General features: G+C 31.6%; 1 protein-coding gene across 1 annotated transcript in view; it reads right to left on the bottom strand.

Moving 5' to 3' along the window:
* PCDH15 (protocadherin related 15) overlaps window positions 1-22,021 on the bottom strand; it is a 1,226,762-nt gene that overhangs the window by 912,014 nt on the left and 292,727 nt on the right. The window contains exon 2 of the mRNA XM_049790532.1: window positions 5,483-5,564. The gene's annotated coding sequence lies outside the window, so the exon portion shown is untranslated. The remainder of the gene's footprint in view (window positions 1-5,482; window positions 5,565-22,021) is intronic.

Genomic DNA, 22,021 nt, shown 5'->3' with positions numbered 1-22,021 from the left:
TCTGAATATTACATGTAATTCTGAATATATTTTTCGATGAAATTTTCTAATATTTTAAAATATATCTAATGTATAACTAATGATGTATATTAGATTCATATTGCTGATCTGATGATTAAATATAAATTATGTGTTGTTTTTATTAATTGGATATGCATACACAGATGTTAGACAGAAATACATCAGGGTGGGTTAGTGGTAGAAGCTAGAAATATCTTTGATATCATGCATTTTGGGGTGGGGAGGTTTTTGGACTACACTCGGAAGCATTCATGGGATACTCCTGACTCTGTGCTTAGAAATCACTCTGGGTAGGTTTGGGGGATCATATGGGATGTTGGGGATCAAATCAGGTTCTGTGTCAGGTGGGCCGCATGCAAGAAAAAACTCTATCACTGTGCTATCAATCTGGCCTCAAACTTTATGCATCTTATACATTCAGAATTCTAGTTATTTTAACAGAAAAAAAAAACCTTCATTATTAATTACTAAAACATTCTTCTAGTCATTAGTTACGTTTCAAGACTGAATTGGTTCCATTACAGTTTCTCTTTTTTTTAATATAAAAACTTCAATGTTCAGATGAACAGCATAACAGATGGTTGTATCTAATGGGCTTTCAGAGGGCCTGGGGTCAGAGATAAATGCTACTAAAGTGAGAAGTGGATGTAATTATTAAAGAAGAAGCACCTAAAAGTGTGATTCAATTTTAACTAATTAGGGTAAAACAAATTGAGTGAGAGCAGTTGTCACAGAGTGAATGGTTGTATATATCTCTATCGTGGCAGTTATAGGCTAGGGGGGAAATGGAGAAAGCTTTATGCATGAAAATATAGGAAGAGTGGGAAAAGGATTTTCAGATCGAGAAGCTTAGAATGTTTTGCTGTTAAAGCAATTTTAAAAATATCACCTCATTTGGGTCTTTCAACAAACCTACACTGTGTGAAGGGCAATTATTATTATACTCATTTTAGAAATAATGAAAGGGAGGTTGATATCCTGTGTGGCTTAATGATGTTAGTACAGCTAAATAGCAAGTAAGAGGTGGACTCCAGATTACATTTTAGATCTTTTAACTGTATGTCCTCAAAAATCTATATAGGTTTCATATTATATTGTACCACTGATGAACAACAAATTTAATATAAATTTTAAATATAAAATTAAAAAGTATACCATTATCAGATGAAAAAAACATTAAACATTTTTAAAACACTAATGTAAAGACTTAATTTGTGTCATTTATATATTTCATTTCCTTCATCCATTTCAGAACAGTTCGATTTTCTTTTCTATCTTAGTAAATTTATTAGATTTCAGGATTGAACATTTAAGCATGAAATTTTCTCTATCAAAACATCTTTTTAATTTATTTTATGTTATTTATTTATTTTTGGTTTGGAGGCCACACCTGGTGATGCTCAGGGGTTACTCCTGGCTATGTGCTCAGAGATAGCTCCTGGCTTGTGGGACCACATGGGACACTGGAGAATCAAACGGCTGTCTGTCCTAGGTCAGCACATGCAAGACAATCGCCCTACCACTTGCACCACAGCTCTGGCCCCTAAAACATATTAAAATGCATATAGGTACCTGACGATTCTGGTAGCTTTGTGCTTATATATAAAGTTTACCTGGATCCTCTTTTTTAACCTCATTTTTTACTATATCTCCCAAAAGTTTGTTATAATGTAGGTAGGAAAGTCATAATGATATATGCAGCATATTGATAAAAAATTACTCATCATCAAAGTGCCATGCTCATTCACTACTCATTTGATTCTTTCTCCCACCTTTCCCTTTCCACACACAGTTAATAAATTTTGTTATCCAGGCCATAGTTTGGTCCTTATTTGATATTTTCTATTCTTGTTTCTCTATACTTCACAGATGTGCTAGATCCATCTGACATAATTTTCTTGGCATGATATTCCATTTGTCTCCTTTTACTTTTCAAGAACACAAAATGATACCAATAGTTGTTTCCCCCACTTTTCCAAAATCAAAGATTGCCAAATATCCCTTTATATGTTACAGAATGTAAATTTAAAACAAAGAAACAAACAGATAAATAGCTATTGCCTCTAAGAAGATTGGAATAAAGATATCCAGTTTGGTGCAGTTATTGTTTTTCTTTTCAGATTAAATTAAAGTACAATAACTACAATGAAATTGGCATATAAATATTGTTGAACTCTACTTGTCATGATATGAAAGGTGGGGGAATTTTTTTTGTTGTTCTTTAACACTGTCAGAATTACTTACAGTATACAAAGTATGTTTTTCTCTAAGAATAAACTATTTACATTCTATAACTATACTGCAAATATAAAGCAATAGTAATGTAAAACTTTAAACAGACAAAAACAGTCAATAAAAACATCACCAAATATTGGCTTTCTTAAGAATAGATATTTTCAGAAACATATTTTCTTTTTATCAGAGGATAGTAAACTGTTGAAACTTTTTTTTTAATTCTAACTTAAGTTTGAGCACCGAAAATTTTGTTATGGAGGGCAGGAGGATTAGAACTTGATGTTCTCAGTCCTAAGTATTGGTTCTGTGCTAATGAGTCATTGCTGAAGGTTTCTGGGGGTACCAGAGGTGAAGCTATAGTCAGCATATGTCAGGTAATCATTCTTCCTGTGTTATATATCCAACACTAGACATTAGATGTTTTTTTCTTTTTAGCCTAACAGAAATGAATAGCATATCATGCCAAGTAATCTGATACTCATCAGTTTGGCAAAAACTTTTTAAGAATAGATCAAGAAAATAAATTTTATTTTAAATGATCAGTGTTTTTATTACTAGCATATGATGACATTTAAATAAATCATTCAGGGATGGAGAGATTGCATGGAGATAAGGCATTTGCTTTTCATGCAGAAAGTTGGCGGTTCAAATCCCAGCATCCCATATGGTCCCCTGAGCCTGGCAGAAGCGACTTCAGAGCATAGAGCCAGGAGTAACCCCTGAGCGTACCCGGGAATAACCCAAAAACCAAAATAAAAATAAAGAAATTCATTCAATTCATTCTCCTCGTGATTATTTCTGATACAAATACATTCTTCAGCAAACTACCCAGACTCATAAATGTAATACTTAAGTTTGTTGAGTTTAAGGTTATAGAATACATTGTAATATAATCAAGTTAGGGGTAATTATTTGAGAGATATGATATGGATAACTAATATCAAAACAGCCACATATAGACTTGAGGGGAGAATCAAAGATCTTGGATTTATAATTATTTAATGTAACTTAAAAAACTTCAGGAATACTAGGCCTTAGGTACATTAAGGTGATTGATTGCATAATTATATACCTCATTAGATGCGAAACTACTTTCTATATTATAGTTCTTAAATTACTGCCTTTTTGTATCTCAGTATTTTCCCTTTGAGTCAAGTTTCTTCACTTATACATCCTTAGTAAATGTGGTAAAAATTTAAAAGGTGCTAAGAAATGTATTGTTTTCCTAGTGGCTTAAGAGTTTACACTAGTTAGTTCATTAATGTAATCTAATTGTAGATAACATAATTATTATAGTTGATACATGTAAACTCCAAAAAAGACTAGGTTGGTCTCACAAAGGTAAATTCAATATATAAAGATTCATGGTCTCAAATATATAAATCATGTTTTCAATTATTTTTACCCAGAGAGGATTCTTCTCTGAGTACTATAATTTACTGTAGTTTTAGAGTCAGAAGATTGTATTCAAAACCTTCTACCTGATATTACCTACCCAACTTAAGTTTTCTTATTAAAATACACAAATATTTTAACATTTAAAGTCTGATTATGTCATCATTTCAAAGAACTTGATTCAAATATATGGCTTTATGCTGATTATTTTACTTATTATGCATATATCTGTTCATTGATGGTTTCTTAAATATTCTCCTTGGTCAGTGTTTTATATCTTTGTCCCATTAGTACAACAGAGAACACTATGAATACTGTTTATAAATGTAAAGTGTTTCTTTGATTAATTTGCCTATCACATATGTATATACATTATATTACAGACAATGTAACATACAAATTAGATATAATGTTTAGTGGTAAAATAGATTTAAAATAGTGAAAAAAGTTATATAAATGCTCTAAACTAAAATTTAAGTAAGTAACTATGACAGTAGAGCATTCTGCATCTTAGATCTTTGTGATATAAATATAATTTACAAATGTTATTGGAAATTTCTCATTTCTAGTTTTACACTGATCTCATTATTTTATATGATGTATTTTATTAATTTATTATTATTTTAATGTCAAATTTGAATAAAAATCCCTAAAGTTAATAAAAAAATCTAGAACATTTTAAAGAAAGGCTTTTTATGGCAATTCTTTATATTAAACTATAATGGCATCACACTTATTAGTCAAAATGTGAACACAATCCTACCTACAATACAAACAGGATAGGGAGTTTCATATGAAGTATATTTATTCTGCCTATTGAAGAGCTGAAATCTGTTGTATTTAAACTCGAAACTTAGATACTAATCTAGGATAAACTATCTTTCTGTGTGACGATGTAGCTACCCCTCCACCTACATATACAAATATATAAACTCACATATGTAAACTAAGATCAGTATATTTCAAAACATATGACATATTTACAGCATGCAATTCTAAATGGACTAAAAATATAAAAAGAAAACTCATGAAGGTACCCACTAGAATTTCTATTGAAGCAAAATATTTGACACTAAATAGATTTCTCTTTGCTTTCACTGAAGTTATCAATGGCTGTTTCATTTTAATTTTTATTTTGCAACGCCAAAGTTCTAAAAGCCATTTCTTCTGCAATAAAAGCATAAATTCCACTTCAGAAAAGAAAATTGATTTTCATCTCGAAAAATGTCAAACTTCTGCCTATAATAGTCAGCTATGTTTTTCTGAACCAGCAAAGTTCAAATAGCACCATCGACCCAGTGACCCTTTAACACTGGATGAAGGCTACAATGCATCTACTACTTAACTGCCAGAATGTCCTCTAAGAGAAATAGACAATCAATGCTCAATGATAAATGTACGCTGGATAAAAGGTGTGCTTATTTTAAGTGTATGGAGGGAGAAAATAATGTGTGTTTTTTCTTCTCTATGGAAGACTGCAAGCTTGTATTAACTATTTCTGGTTTTGGTGAATCAATGATTTACCTTGAATAAAGTCTGAAAATTAAAATATCGACCAGAGCTATTGAATGTAACTTCTATAGATAATATTTAAAAAAAATAAAACCGAATAAGCAATTGTTATATTTTATTTGTGCTTTTATTTCAGAGGCATGCCCGGAAGTTATTCCTGGCTCTGCATTTAACAGTCAATCCTGGTTAAGGGAAACATATAGAATACCAGAAATTAATCTAAGCCAGCTATCTGTCAAACAGGAGCCCTTCCTTTGTCCTAATTGCTCTGACCCCAATATATGATTTATTTTTAATTGAAGTATTGACCCCTACTCACCTCTGTGCTTGTGTCTTGCCCACCTGTCAGACAGTGGTTCTGGAATCTTCAACTTTTTCAAGTGAATGATGTTTCCATTTTCCTAAATAAGAGAAGGATCTATCAATGCCACACCAAAAGGCATGAAGTATTCTTAAAATATAATGTAAAAACAATTTATATTTTTATGTGAGACAGTATTGTCTTCCAAATATATTAGCCTTGAGCTAAGACAATTCCAGACTGGGAAAGCCAAAATTAGAGCTGCCAGAACTCAAGCTGGACTTGATATATCTCACAAACTGTCAGGATATCATAAATTCCCTGGAATGATTATTATTGGGTCTGATCAAAACCAGCCTAATTCAGTCCAGGGAAGAGCTTAGAAATGAGGAGGACAAGATTTGGAATTGTGGGACAGTGCTGACACTCCAAGAAAGCAATAAAGATGTTACCTTCAAGGGACATTTCCTGGGTGTGTTGTAAATAAAAGATAAGGATGGGGCCAGAGCAGTGGCACAGTGGTAGGGCCTTTGCCTCGCCGACACAGGAGGAACTGTGGTTTAATCCCTCAACATTCCATATGGTCCCCCAAACAAGGACCTATTTCTGAACACAAAGCAGGAGTAACCCCTGAAGTTTTTGAGCCCAAAAACCAAAACCACCACCACAACAAGGTAAGGAAAACACGCCAGTACAATTATTCTGAGAAAAGAAAAGGAAGGGGATTCTCCCACAAAACTGATAGTCCCCAAGTTGAGGAGGATAGGGAAACAACCTCATATATTAAGTGTCAAAAATGTGTCATGGAATGTCTTGGATACTGGAACCTTGCTTTTTTTTTCTGTACCTGGCAGTGTGTCAGATGATGTAGGAATTCTGTTCTTGACCTGACCAATCTCTGTGTAAGGGTAGTATAAAATACATATATGCATATCCAAAGCACACATATAAAAACACAAAACAAAGCAAAACAACAATAAAAATTTCTTGCACATCAGCACCCTCCTTTTTGTCTTTTTTTCTTTTTCTTCTTCTAAATTTAGACAGAAGCTCCTGCCCACTTCCTTTTTTTTTTTCTTTTTTTTTAAAAGAACCACAGAACATGAATTAACTTGTTCTGCCTTTTATTTCTATTGAGAAAAAAAAAGTGGATGGTACCCAGGGGCTAAGAGGCAGTCTCATGAGCATTGAGTGGAAATAAAATATGTTCAAACCAAAATACGCAAGCCAAAGTCAACAACAATGGAATCAAGTGACCCAGACTACAATAAGCTAGACACAAAAGGGACCTGTCACACTAGCAGCCCAAGGGACTCAGGGTGGAGGTAGGGGAAGCATTATGGGAAATATGGCGAGGAAGGTCAACATTGGTGGTGGGAATTGTCCTAATTCACTGTCTCTATGTACCTTACATGTAACTGTGAAAGACTTGTAATTCACATTGGTCTCAATAAAAATGATAAAAAACTGTTTTCTATAAAGCTGAATAGGGCTCTCAAAATATTTTTGGTTACACAATCTTAAGGGCTGGCTCTAATAAACTCTTTTCTTTAGCTATCTATCTCTGGTGTCTATATGGGTTATGCCTCAAACTTACAGATTGTAGTTATGATTAGAATTAATGTTACAAATTCTGAAATGCATGTAGATTTTTTTAATTTATTGAAACTTAAGGAAGACAATAAGCAAAATATATGTTCAAGTGAGAACACAGGATTCTTCAGAGTGGATAATGCTATAAGCTAAGAGCAGAGACAAGTAAGTGAGCTACATATGCAAGGGTAAATATGGGCATAAAGAGCAAGTCAGCTCTAGAAAACTTAAATACAAATTTGAAGAAACCCAGGTCTAATATTAGATTTAATTTGAAGAATGCTTATCTCTCCGTATGTGCTTTGCAATACTTGTAGAAACAAAAATAAAATTTTCTTCCATAAGCAATTTTTATATCACATGACAGGTTGCAACAATGAAGTAAACCTGAAATATTCTTCAAGGTCACTCCAAAAGTATGATGTCTATATTATGGAGATTAGATTGAAGACTAAAGCAATTAAATGTAAGTTTCAAATCCACACCAAATAAAAGTTTTCAGATGATGATAGCATGTCATAATCATTAATAAAAATCATTAAATATTCAATATTATTATTCTTGTATTTAAAAGTTTAAACTTGCCTGAAATATTTGTCTTACAGATATTTTAAATATAGACAAATATATACTATACTGACTATAAAAGTCAGGAATTAAGAGAAAAATGTATGGCTATAATTAGTTTCATTAAATTAAATGTTTTCTTGAAAATTCATAGCATCTATGTAACTAATAAATGTACATATGCTTATTTTCACAAACTAAGTTTCATGAACTAGAAAATGAGTGCATATAACAGACAAAATTATGTTTTGAAATAGTGCTTCTGTGATGATCTGCATTTAATAGTAGCAAGTAACTGAAGTTGTAAATGAAATGAGTTCTTAAAATCTAAAATATACAACTGAAAATATATTGCAATACTATATAAATATTTACATAAAGACTATAAAGATAGTGTAGAACATGACAGATTTAAACTCAATCTGTGAAACTGCATATTACTTCTGAATTTCACAAGGATTATTCCCTAAATACAATCCCAGAAGTAAGCCCTTTGCATTGTTAGTCATGATCCAAAGACTAAACAAAAGGGATTAAAATATTTGACATTCTCATTAATGCCTTATTTTTGCCTCTTTGAATATTAATAAATATAATTATATAAAGAAAATAAGAATATTTTTAAATTAAACTATAAGTGTTTATACCATTTTTAACTCTCAATGCAATATAAACTTTCAACAAAATATAAAGCATCAATTAAATCTTTTTATTTAAATTATGCCAACAGTTTGATTTTTTTTCAAAGTTTTCTGCGTGCTCTTCAAATTCTTGTTGCCCCTTATTAGATTTTTATATTTTGAGCACAGGTCCATGGCTTTACTTTTGAAAAACTTTATATGTTCATTACTTAATTCCTTATATGAAACCTATTAAAATATTGCATACAATGAATAAAATTGATTTTTGAAGTGATATCAAGAATAATCATAAAAGAGAGCAGTTATTAAAGTGACCTTCTGAATATGAGTACTAGTAACTTCAAAGAACAGAAATAGTTTGATATTTTCTGGACTTCTCTATGTTTCTGAATAGTGCTGAACACTAAATTAGCCCCATTTAACAAACCATTGTGAGTTTTACTTTGAATCATTTTGGTAATAATGTAGGTAGTGACTTACCCAATTCACCATGATTCTGAGTAATAATTATACATATGTAAAATAGGATAGAAATTATATCTTCATAAAATATCGCTTATTTTATGCAAGTAAAGTATAAAGGGGTGGAAAATAAATAAAAGGGAATTATATATAATTTTAGCATATAAAACATAACTGTTTTTTAAATTTTTTGCTCTTTACATATAGTATATTGTGAAACTTTAATAACCAAATAATAACTTGAATCTTTAAATCTTAAATGTTTATAACATCAGTCTTATATTTGGAGCACTATAAATCAGACCTGTGTCTTGAGTTTAATATTTCAAAAGTCTAAAATACAGTTGTTGAAAACAGTATCTTTAATATGATGATACTAAAGTATTTTAGACAAATATAAACATAAAATACAAATTAAACAAAGACCAATTGGTTTGGTGCTTTTTCTCCAATAGGGGGTTGTATGCATGGGTATATTATCTAAAGAGATTATTTGCTGTGAAAGAAACATAGGATGCAGAGATAGTTTATGGCCTAAGATATTGTTATGCATGCCACTGACTCAAAGATGATAACCAGAATCATAGATGGTCTTCTTAAGTACCACCAAAGTAATACATGAGTAATAGAGCCAGGATAAAACTCTGAGCATAACTGGTATGACCCCAAAATCAAAATAAAAAAAAAATCAAAAGATTTTTTTGTTTATTCGTTGGTCTGTTTTTGTTTTGTTTTGTTTTGTTTGAGTGTTTTGTATTATTTTTATGTTTTCCTTTCTTTTCCCCTTTCTTTTCTGAAGCTGATTTTATAGTCTCTAGAAGGACTCCTCCTGTATTTTGCTTATTAGAATTTTGCTCACCCATTATTTTTCTTTTTCTTTCTTTTTTTCTTTCCTTCAAACAACCACATAACTTGAACTATCTTGTTCTGCCTCACAAATTGAGGGGGAAATAATGGAGGGCACCAAGCGAAACCAAACAGGCATATGGACATTAAGTAGAAATAAAAAATGATCAGACTTAAATACCAAATTCATAGCCAACTACAAGAGAAACGATGCCCATTCTATAACAAGCTAGACACAGAAGGGACCACTTATACTAGCAGCCAGTTGGGGGGCAAAGGAAGGGCGTTATGGTATGCATGCTGGGAACAGCAGTGGAGGGAGGACAACATTGGTGGTAGGAATGTCCCTGATTCAATGTCACTATGTACCTAAAATACTACTGTGAATGATTTGTAATTCACTTTGATCAAAATAAAAATTACTGTAAAAAAAACCCCAAAATCAACACTGACAACAACATTGCTGTAGCTTTAGTGTGAAGTAAAAATAATAGAAAAATTTTAAGTTTTATATTAAATTAATTATAGATGTAAAATATGAGTTAAATGTTATTTATATTTACTTTGTACATAACTAAATGACTAAACACTGGTAGATAGGAAATAGTATGAAATGAGTAACAGATAAAATTAGATACAAGCTAAAGTATTTTTTCATAAAGGAAAAATATTAGAAATGTAATATAGAGAGAGATACTATCATTGAACAACAAAGGGAATTGCAGAGGACTATTTTATTATACACTATGATAGGATAACCTTAATATATTTTTACTGTGGAAATTAATGTTTCTAAAAAAGTGAAGATTTGGGCTGGGAGATAACTGAAAGGGCTGGAGTTAAGTCTTATATAATCCTGGAGAAAATATGTTACTTCCACTCCATCTCACCAAACACACACAGACACACAGACACACACACAATACACACACACACACACTCACACACACACACACTACTGAACGGCAAAAAGGAATAAAAAAGGAAGATTGGTCCCTTATAAGAAAGCATGCAGCTTTGCCATTTGTTCCATGTTCTTCCTTGAACACATTACCTAGCTTGTCTCTATGCTTGCCTGTTTCCACTATGAAGAAACCCACATTCTCTCTTGAGCATGTAATTGTCCCTCCAATTCCTTCTCCATATTCTTTCTAAATAAATTTAAAAAAAAGTTTTCTGCATAAAATAAGTAATAAATAAAATCAAAGCAGGTCATTTCCATAAGAATGTTTTTAAACAAGGAACACTACTAGAAAACATAGTTTACTTTTATTCTCTTACTTTCTTATTATAAATTGCCACCATTCTATGTCCCTTTGACACTTTGCTTCTTTTTTTCCCCCATCTCATGTCTTCACCATTGAATATTGAAAGAAGCCCTAACTCTAACCCTAAGTCTCTTCCCTTATAAATTTAGTGATTTTGAAAATTCATTTTATTTTTCAATATTTTAGGGCTAGTTGACTAGTTGACAGCATAATCTGCTACTCGGCACTTAAAAAGTTTCTTACCTAACTAATTTACTAATTTATAAAGACAGTATGTTGGACCTGAATATTTGTGATTCAAGCCTATGTAATTTTAAGTCAGAAGTAGGCTCTTTTTTATCTCAAGAATTAATAACAATCATTTGGAAGTCAAATTTAATGTAATGAGAATTTTATTATGGTCTGGTAAGAATGCTTAGGACTTGGAATGACAGTACTGAGGCATCACACAGTTCTCACATTTGCACTTTATTCAACCGCAATTGAATCAATAATTTTACACAAAATGATAGAAAATATAGAGACTATTTTAGCAAGAGATATTTAAAACCAAAGGCAAAATTTCATAAACTTAAATTATATGCTGAATATTATACTTCAAATCTTCTATAAATGATAATATACATTCTGGGTTTTGTGGAATAATTTTATGACACTTAATTTACAAAATTAGAGATTCTCAAAAGACTGCAAGAATGTAATTGTTTTATTTGTTTGGAAAACTCAATACAATGAGCTTTTTAATAAAAAATAAAGCACAAAAGTATGACTAATCAAAAGAATAAGCTTACATCTAAGAAATCCAAATATAATAATTTAATTGACAAAAGTATATTTTTATGAAAATAAATTCTAAATATATATAATGGCAGCATCATTTTTAGTAAATAATTACTCAGGTAACCACAATATTCCTATTTTCACAATATTCCAATTTTCACAAAAGAGAAAACATAAAAAATAGATTTGTAAATATTTGAAGTATGTTTTAATAGGAGAAAAAGAAGCATCTAATTCTACGAACACGTAAGAGAACTTGGATTTACTTGTGACCAAAGCGATTAATATGTGACTTTGGGGAAAAGACTTAGTGACTATTTTGCATAACAAGATGTTCAATAAATGGCTACTGCAGAGTGTTTAGATATTATAAATCATGATAATACCAGTTTAAAATCTAAAAGACCTTCTAATACACAGCATGGTACAATAACTCCACAAATTTATGTTTGGCATAGTTCAAGAGTATGCATCCCATCATTACTTTTTCCTGCTGAGAGAGCTCACACAGAACACACCATTCTTTAAATTATGTTTTATAGAATATTTATGTTATCATTAAAATGTAACAGAATCTGAAGGTCTAAAGAGAAGAGATGGAGATTGTGTCTACTAAGTAAAAGCTGGATTTAACATACGCATTATTAAAAATACTTATTTGCATAAGAAAGATACTTTTATTAAAATAGTGTTCGTTTTCATTAGAAAAAGCTTCATAAGTTCTCAAAGACATTTATGTATAAAGAACTGTAGAAAAATTTCTTATGCAAATTTAAGTAATGTCAGTCACATCATAGAAACAAGACCAGTGATAACTTACTTTTATTCAGATTCTAATTTATAATTTGTCATATGAACAGTCATAATAAATAAAATGTATAGATAATAATTATACATTGTAATTAGTGATAAATTATTGTAGACTTCCTAACTATATATTTAGTATTATTTTAACCTGCATTTGGCCACTAACTCTAAACTGGCAGAACTTCAATAAGACATATGAAGTTTTACTTAATTTTTACTGTAAGACTTTTAATTTAAAGGGATCATGAGATATGTTTTGTGCATTGTGTGTGAGTTTGTGTGTGTGTGTGTGTGTGTGTGTGTGTGTGTGTGTGTGTGTAGATGACACCCGGTGACGCTTAGGGTTTACTCCTGGCTATGCGCTCAGAAATTACTCCTGGCTTGGAGACCATATGGGATGCCGAGGGATCGAAACATGGTCTGTCTTATGCTAGTGTGGGCAAGGCAGAGAGACCTTATTGCTTGTGTGTCTGCTCCGGCTCCTGTATTATATTTCTTATATTTAATTTGACAAATTAGTGTTCTATGATAAAAGGAGGCAGAATGTGTCATCTCATCTCAAAACATGTTTTCACATTATTTTGAGTATAAATTATTATAATTGTATTATATATCATTATGTTATATTATTATATATATTGTTTTAATTTTATTATTTCACAGAATTATTTTAAGCCTGATATTATATTAACTATAAAATTAGAATAAATATGCTGGAAATACTCTTTATTTAGAAAACATTAAATTTCTACATATAGTAATATCTCCCCGAACCAAAAAAAAATATCATAATTAACAAGAAGTTGAGAGCAAGAAATTGTATTAAGGGCCCGGAGAGATAGCACAGTGGTGTTTGCCTTGCAAGCAGCCGATCCAGCACCAAAGGTGGTTGGTTTGAATCCCGGTGTCCCATATGGTCCCCCGTGCCTGCCAGGAGCTATTTCTGAGCAGACAGCCAGGAGTAACCCCTGAGCAACGCCGGGTGTGGCCCAAAAACAAAAACAAAAACAAACAAGAAATTGTATTAAATTAAATTTGTGGAATATATATTCTGTATTTAACCTCCAATGGAGTTCATTTATTTTTTTTTAGTTATTTAATTTTTAATCATCTTCAATTACAGAGTACAAGTAATTCCTTTTTAAATATCAGGCATCCAATGTTCCTACATCAATCCCTTCAACAGTGTCTACTTCCTAACACCAATGTCCTCAATATCCCCCATTCCATAGCCTGCATTTGGAGCAGACACATTTCTCCTCCACCCTTGCCTTACTGTTTCCTTTCCTAATTTATTTCCACCTCCAATGCCTTCAAGCTTTCTACTGAAGAAAAGTTCTTTGTTTATATTTACTTTTAGACTGTGTTATTCTTTTAGGAAGTTTTTTCCATATTCCACAAATGAGAAAGCACTGTCTCTACCTCTGATTAACCACTAAACATGATACTCTCAAGATCTATCCATGTAGCAGTAAATTGCATCACTTTATCTTATCTTACTGCTGGGTACTGTTTTATTGTTTGTACCATAGTTTCTTTCCAGTCTTCTGTTTTGGGATCCTTGGGTTATTTCCAGACTATGGCAACTGTGAATAACGCTGCAATGAACATATGAGTCTAGATGGAGTTCTTTTCTTTATATGCTCTGTCACTAAGTAAATGCAGAGGTTTCACCATTTCCTGTTTCATTATCTTAAGAAAAATCTGTTTTATTTTTAGACCATTAAAAATACGTGCATTTATCTTTTTATTAAGTGAATCATAATTTAATTTTGTTTTCACTGAATATTTTCTATGCCTTGCTTTATTTATTAGATGTGAGATTATTTAACATTTGACACAATAGTAAAATCTGAGAGGCCCCACTGTTAAAAGGAGTCAGTCTAGGGGTCAGAGCAGTGTCACCTAGGTAGGGCGTTTGCCTTGCATGCAGTTGACCTAGGACTGACTGAGGTTTAATCCCCCGGTGACATATATGGTCCACCAAGCCAGGAGACATTTCTGAGAGCAGAGTCAGGAGTAACCCCTGAGTGTCACCAGATGTGGCCCCCCAAAACAAAACAAACAAACAAACAAAAAAAGAGAAGTCAGACTCAGTACCTAATGTATATCTTGCATGACCATCACTATTTATTAGAAGAAAATTCTAAGTTTTCAACTATTTTTTATCCCCAATTTTTTTCTTTTCAAATGTACTTTGTTGTTGTTGTTGTTGTTGTTGTTGTTACACATGGAAATGCTCACTACTTACTTTTGGGATAACTTTTGTAGTGATCTCAAGACCATTTATTATGATCAAGATAAAACCAGAGTCAGTGGCATGAAAGGAAAATGCTTTGTACCTTTATTTCTAAAATGCCCATATTTACTTTTAAAATTGACATTTTCATCGGTTATTGTTATCTGAAAAATGTAATCAATTTGAATTAAATGCTTCCATAAAAACCTTTCAAAACCTAAAAGTTTCTCCAGAAGTAGGGTATTTGCCTTGCAAGTGGTTGACGGGATTGAACCTGGTTCGATTCCTGACATCCCATATGTTCCCCCAGCCTGCCAGGAGTGATTTCTGAGCACAAAGCCAGGAGTATCCTCTGAGCACTGCCAGGTATGGCCCCAAATCAAAAACAAAAAACTAAAAGTAAATTAAGATATGTATATTATACAGAGAATGTATCACAAATTCATAATCTTAGAGTTTAGCCATGTGGTATCTAAACGACAGTATAAAGGACAGGACAGTCAACCTAAATTAGATCTTCATCATGGCATATGGCACTATATTCCAGCCACATAGGGTTATTTAACTCAGAGTCAGTAATGATTTCAGAGTACAGTGATGTACAAAAACAAAGCACACATATTCAAGTAAAATAAAAATATATAATTAGCTCTAGTTTACATATTATGGATTTGTTGTTGTTATTGTTGCTGTTTTGGGGCCACCAAATGATGCTCAAGGGTTACTCCCTGCTATGCATTCAGAAATCACTCCTGTCTTGAAGGACAATATGTGACACCATGGTATATCCTAGGTCAAACTCATGCAAGGCAAATGCCCTATCGCTGTAACACCGCTCTATCCCCTACATATAATTGTAATTTAAGTAAGAATATTATGTAGGGGCCAGAGCTATAGCACAGCAGTAGGGTGTTTGCCTTGCAAGCGGGCAGATCCAGGATGGACCCAGGTTTGATCCCTAGTAATCATATTGTCCACTGAGCTGTCAGGAGCAATTTCTTAGCTCAGAGCCAGGAGTAACCCCTGAGCACTACTGTGTGAAAAGGAAGGAAGGAAGGAAGGAAGGAAGGAAGGAAGGAAGGAAGGAAGGAAGGAAGGAAGGAAGGAAGGAAGGAAGGAAGGAAGGAAGGAAGGAAGGAAGGAAGGAAGGAAGGAAGGAAGGAAGGAAGGAAGGAAGGAAGGAAGAGAATGAAAAATACTGAAAGAAAGAAAGAAAAAAGAAAGACTGAAAGAAAGAAATAAGGACTGAAAGAAAGAAAAAAGAAAGCAAGAAATAAGAGAGAGAAAGATACAAAGAAAGACTGAAAGAAGAGACAAAGAAAGAAAGACTGAAAGAAAGAAAAAAGAAAAAGAAGAAAGAGAGAAAGAAAGAGAAAAAACTGAATGAAAGAAAGCAAGCAAGAAAGAAGACTGAATGAAAGGAAGAAAGAAAGGAGAGAAAGAAAGGAATATTAAAAAAAGAAAGAAGATAAAGAAAGAAGAGAAAGAAAGAGAAAAAAAAGAAAGAGAAAGAAGAAAGAAAGGAAGAAAGAAGAAAAGAAAAGAAAGAGAAAGAAAGAAAGAAAAGAAAGAAAGAAAGAAAGAAAGAAGAAAGAAAGAAAGAAAAAGAAGAAAGAAAGAAAAAGAAAAAAGAAAGAAAGAAAGAAAGAAAGAAAGAAAGAAAGAAAGAAAGAAAGAAAGAAAGAAAGAAAAGAAAGAAAAAAAGAAAGAAAGAAAGAAAGAAAGAAAAAGAAAAGAAGAAAGAAAGAAAAAGAAAGAAAGAAAGAAAGAAAAAAAAAAGAAAGAAAGAAAGAAAGAAAGAAAGAAAGAAAGAAAGAGAGAGAGAAAGAGAGAGAGAAAGAGAGAGGGAGAGAGGGAGATGGGCAATCGGTGGTCGGAATGTAGCACTGGTGAAGGGGGGTGTTCTTTTCATGACTGTAATCAATCAAATATAATCATATTTGTAATAATGGTTTTTAAATAAAGATAATTAAAAAAAGATGTTGGAACAACAAATTAAAACACCAGCTAAAATACTTAGACTACAACATTATGATACAAATATAAAGGCAAATATAATCTATTTAAAACAATATCTGTTAAAAAATCTATTAAATTTCCATGTTAATACCTGTCTTAGAATTAATTTTGAAATGTTGGGAATATAGTCACATAGTAACAGATATATTTTGCATGTGTGAGGAATGGTCCTGTTTAGGCACCGGCATCAGTGGGTATAAATCCCACAGAAATAGCAACAGTAAAGCAAACTAAAATGGATCTTTTGGAAGAATCTCCATATTGCTTTCCATAAAGGTTGGAAATCGAGCTCCCATACGACCTCTATACCACTCCTAGGAATATACCCTAGGAACACAAAAATACAATACAAAAATCCCTTCCTTACACCTATATTCTTTGCAGCACCAATTACCATAGCAATACTCTGGAAACAGCCAAGAAACCCTTCAACAAATGAATGGCTAAAGAAACTGTGGTACATATACACAATGGAATATATACATATACACAATTATGCAGCTGTCAGGAGAGATGAAGTCATGAAATTTTTCTATACATGGATGTACATGGAATCTATTATGCTGAGTGAAATAAGTCAGAGAGAGAGAGAGAAGCAGAATGGTCTCACTCATCTATGGGTTTTAAGAAAAATGAAAGACATTCTTGCAATAATAACTTTCAGACACAAAAGAGAAAAGAGCTGGAAGTTCCAGCTCACCTCAGGAAGCTCACCACAAACAGGGATGAGTTTAGTTAGAGAAATAACTACGTTTTAAACTATCCTAATAATGAGAATGTACGAGGGAAATAGAAAGCCTGTCTAGAGTACAAGCGGGGGTTGGGAGGGGAGGAGGGAGATTTGGGACATTGGTGATGGGAATGTTGCACTGGTGATGGGTGGTGTTCTTTACATGACTGAAACCCAAACACAATCATGTATGTAATAAAGTTATTAAAAAATAAAAAAATCTATCACAAAAAAATGGATCTTTTGGTAGGTTCTTTAGGGTCGTAGATGTTTACCATTATGTCATCTACAAATAGAGTTAGTTTAATTTCCTCTTTTTCAATTTGGATTAGTTTGATTTTATTCTCTTGCATGATAGCTATTGTTAGAACTTCTCATACTATGTTTTCTAAGAGTGGAAATAATAAAAATACTTGCCTGATTCCTGACCTAGTGAAAATGCTTTCAAGTTTTCTCTATTAAGAATGTTGTTGGATATAGACTTTTATAGATAGCTATTACTATATTGAAGAAGGATCCTTTTACATCTATTTTGTTCGGTCATATTATGTGTTGCTGTTTTTGTATGTAGAACTTATTTGGCTTCTATACTACTTTCCCATTTCATTGGTGTACTTCTATTGGGATGTCATATATTGAAGAATTTGCAGTTGTCACTTGGCCATATAATCATGATTGGGGATTGAATCTTGTCAAATGCTTTCTCTGCATCTATTGATATGATCTTAAATACTTTATCTTTTCTTTTAGTTATGTAGTGTATGACATTGATTTATTGGAATATATTGAACCATCTTTGCATCCCAAGAATAAAACCCACTTGTTCATGATTTACAATCTATTTCATGTGCTGTTGAATTCTATTTCTAATATTTTGTTAAGAATTTTGCAAAACTACAGATTGGTTTGTAATTTTTTGTTCTTTGTAGTATCTCTATCAACTTTGAGAATAACTTTAATGATAATTTAATAAGAAAGTGTTAGGGAAGGTTCTCATATGTTCAATATTTTGAAGTGTCTAAGAATCAATAGTAATGATTCCTCTCTAATTGTTTTTATAACTCACTCAAAAAACCACATGGGCCTGGACTTCTATTTTTGTAGAGATTCTTAATTACTCTTTCAATTTTTTGATATGTGATTGGCTGAATAGACTTTCTATTTTCTCCTTAGTCATTTTCGGGAGATTATGTTTTCATAAATTAGTCCATTTTCTTAGGTTCTCTAGCTTAATCAAGTACAGTTATAGTAAGCTCTCAATGATGTCGTGGACTTTGGGGGGTTCTGTTTTAATTTATCCCATTTTATTTCTGATTCAGGCAATTTGGTTCAGAATGATTTTTGAATAAATAAACAAATAATAGGATGAAATAAAAATAATTCTTGGAGAACTCCAAAAACAGAGGTGGACTATCAGATTCTAACATGTACAAGATAGATGTGAAGAGTGAAGTTCGTTGACCTGTAGGTCCATATCAATATAAAGGTGTTATATGTGAAATATAATTAACTAAAAGCTAAATAATTGCCAAAAAATGAAACCAAATCTTAGATCTGAAAATTATGGTGATTACTAGAAATAATAGTGCATTTTGTTGGAAGGATGTGCAGACTGAAATGTTGTGGGATACAATGCCACTATAACAATCCTGGGAGTATGGTGTAAATAATCATATAAAAAGGTATTATGCTAAACTTTTTAATTAAAAAATTACAAATCTATTTAATTCATATTTTAAAAAATAAGACAATAAGACATCGGAAAGAACATTACATATATTTAAGTATATGAAAAAACAGAGGAAATTAGAATCAATACATAACAAACCTAGCAAAATAGAAAACCTATTTTATATATTAATCAGTGTAATTTAAAAGCTTAGAGGAAAAAATAAATACTTTTCTATAATTCTAGAAGAATGTTGCTAAAAATCAGGATTTACTATAATTTTTTATAAGTATGACTGACGTACTTCAAAAAAGAAAGCAATTAGGAAAAATGATAATACTTATAAAAGGACAAAAAACAGGCAATTGTATTCTTGTTGACAGCCAAGCTGTAAATAAGGAAAATTGGTACATATGAATTATTTTGTATTGTGTACCTACAAATTTAATAAATTTTACTAACTCAGTAAATTTACTAGTAATAAATTGTAAAGATGGCTTTCTAATATGACAGTAAAAACAGCAAAAGTAACATTGTAAATATGAGTTCACAACTATAAAATTATATGTGTAGGAAATACATAAATAAAACAAAAATCAATTTGTTAAATATAAACATATTTGAGTCCAGCTGTTAGTTTTCTTTAAAAAATCTAAGTAGATAAAAAGCTAATTATACTATGTAATAATAGGCTATTTTCACATCTGTCTTATTCTGAAACTTAGTATTGATTTGATTATTTCCCTCTCTGTCTTTTCTAAGTACATATTAAAATATTTTCTAGTAGTTTTATTGAACATTTATGGCAATTTTCCTGTTTCAGGTTTATGTTATCCCTTAGGAAACATTTTATTGCTTGGTTGCTAATCAAATATTCTCTTGTAAATATTCTTCAATAGTTACAGTATAATGGGTAAAGCACCCTTAGTAAAGTTAGGCAAAAAATATTTATAAACACCAAAGTAACTGTTTCTTAACAGATAATGCTTAAATCTAAGATAGAAATCAGAATTGAAAGAAAAAATAACTTCTGATTATGTAGCAAGGCCACATGGTTTAAAAGGACAGAAAATTGGGGGAAATACCATTCATGCAGAAAGTAGAAATCAAGTTAGAGCTACCCGAATTTAAATTAATTTGAAATTGTGTTATTTAATGTTCATCAAGTTTAGGCAAATATATGTCAATCTTTGTTTTAACTATAAAAATTTAAAATTAGAAGAATTTTTAAGAATTTATATCAGTTTGTTTACAGCTACAAAAATAAGTCCTTTAAAAATATATTTCCAAAATTAATACAATAAAATTAGGTATTACATAAGAAATTTTATTTAATAATTTTAAATTCTAAATCAAATTTTTCTTGACTATTGTAATATATGTGTAATAACATTTTTTAATTTTATTATTAATTTTTTTTGACCAAAGTGAATTATAAATCATTCACAGTAGATTTTCAGGTACATAGTGACATTGAATCAGGGGCATTCCCACAACCAATGTTGTCCTCCCTCCACCCCTGTTCCCAGCAGCATTCCATAGCCCCCTCCTTTGCCCCTCAGTCTACTAATATTAGTGGTCCCCTCTGTGTCTAGCTTGTTGTAGATTGGGTATCGATTCTGTTGTCATTGACTTTGGATTTGGTGTTTAAGTCTGAAAATTTTTATTTCCACTTAATGTTAATATGACTGTTAGGTCTTGGTACCCTCCATTATTTCCCCCTCAATTTTTGAGGCGAGATAAGATGGTTCAAATCATGTGGTTCTGTTTGAAGAAAGGAAAAAAGATAAAATGGGGCAAAAATCAAACAAACAAAAAATGGGAGGAGTACTTCTAGAGGCTATAAATATCAATTTAAGAAAGGAAAAAAGGAAGAAAAAACATAACAACAATAAAATAAAACCCAAAAATCAAAAAAACCCGAAAGGCACCTCAGCAATTAAGATAACAACCACACAATAACTATGGTCCTGAAATAAAAACAAAACAACAAAACAAAGAACAAAAATGAAAAGTAAAAAAAAAAGACAACAATAACAAAACCAAAAAACAATTATTTTGTGCTTCCTTTTTTTTTTTTTTGCATAAGCACAGTAAATATTGGGGAGATTAGAAAGGAAATTCTCTTGGCCTAAGAGATATAGGATTTCTCCACCCTTGAAGTATACTGTCGTGGAAATAGCTACAGGCTCTGTATATAACATTTAAAATATTGGAATTTAAGGGGGCTGGTGAGATAGTACAATGATTAAGACATTTTCCTTAATCTCAACTGACCCAGGTTAGATCCTTAGAATTATATTATTTTCCTCAAGCACTTCCCAGTATAAATCCTGAGTTCAGAGCCAGAAGTAGCCCCTGAGCATTGCCAGGTTTGATCCAAGCAAGTCCTCCAAAAATAAGATAATATTGAGGATTAAGCATCCTTATCCTGTGATTATGAAACAAGATTTTATTATCCAGGATAAATTATCCAAAGTATACCTATCCATTTCTTTTTATTTTCTAAAGTAATACATATCAATTTTTATTTAAACAACGTTTAAATTATTTTCATAATACATTTGACACTTAATTTTCCAACATCAATCCCATTATCAGCTTAACATTTCTCCAACATTTGCCCAAATGTATATCCCCAAACTACCTTCTTTTCAAGTAAAAACTAATTTATTTTATATTGCTTGCTAGAACTAAACGGCTAATGGAATCGTCCAAAAATACTTCGATAAAAGAAAACTTGGAAAAATGATTCTTATCCTAGAATGAGGTCATTAAGTACTTATCTGAGAGCTTACTAAATTGTTCCTTGTTACAGGGTCATATTATGTGTTGTTGTTTTTGTATATTGAACTTATTTGGCTTTTATGCTATTTCCCATCTCATTGGTGTACTTCTATTGTGGATGTCGAATATTGAAGAATTTGGATGTGTCA

Source organism: Suncus etruscus, chromosome 17, assembly GCF_024139225.1.
Source record: "Suncus etruscus isolate mSunEtr1 chromosome 17, mSunEtr1.pri.cur, whole genome shotgun sequence".
Lineage (NCBI taxonomy): Eukaryota > Metazoa > Chordata > Mammalia > Eulipotyphla > Soricidae > Suncus > Suncus etruscus.
The sequence above is the reverse complement of the archived record's forward strand: the minus strand, read 5'-3'. Positions and strand labels throughout refer to the sequence as shown.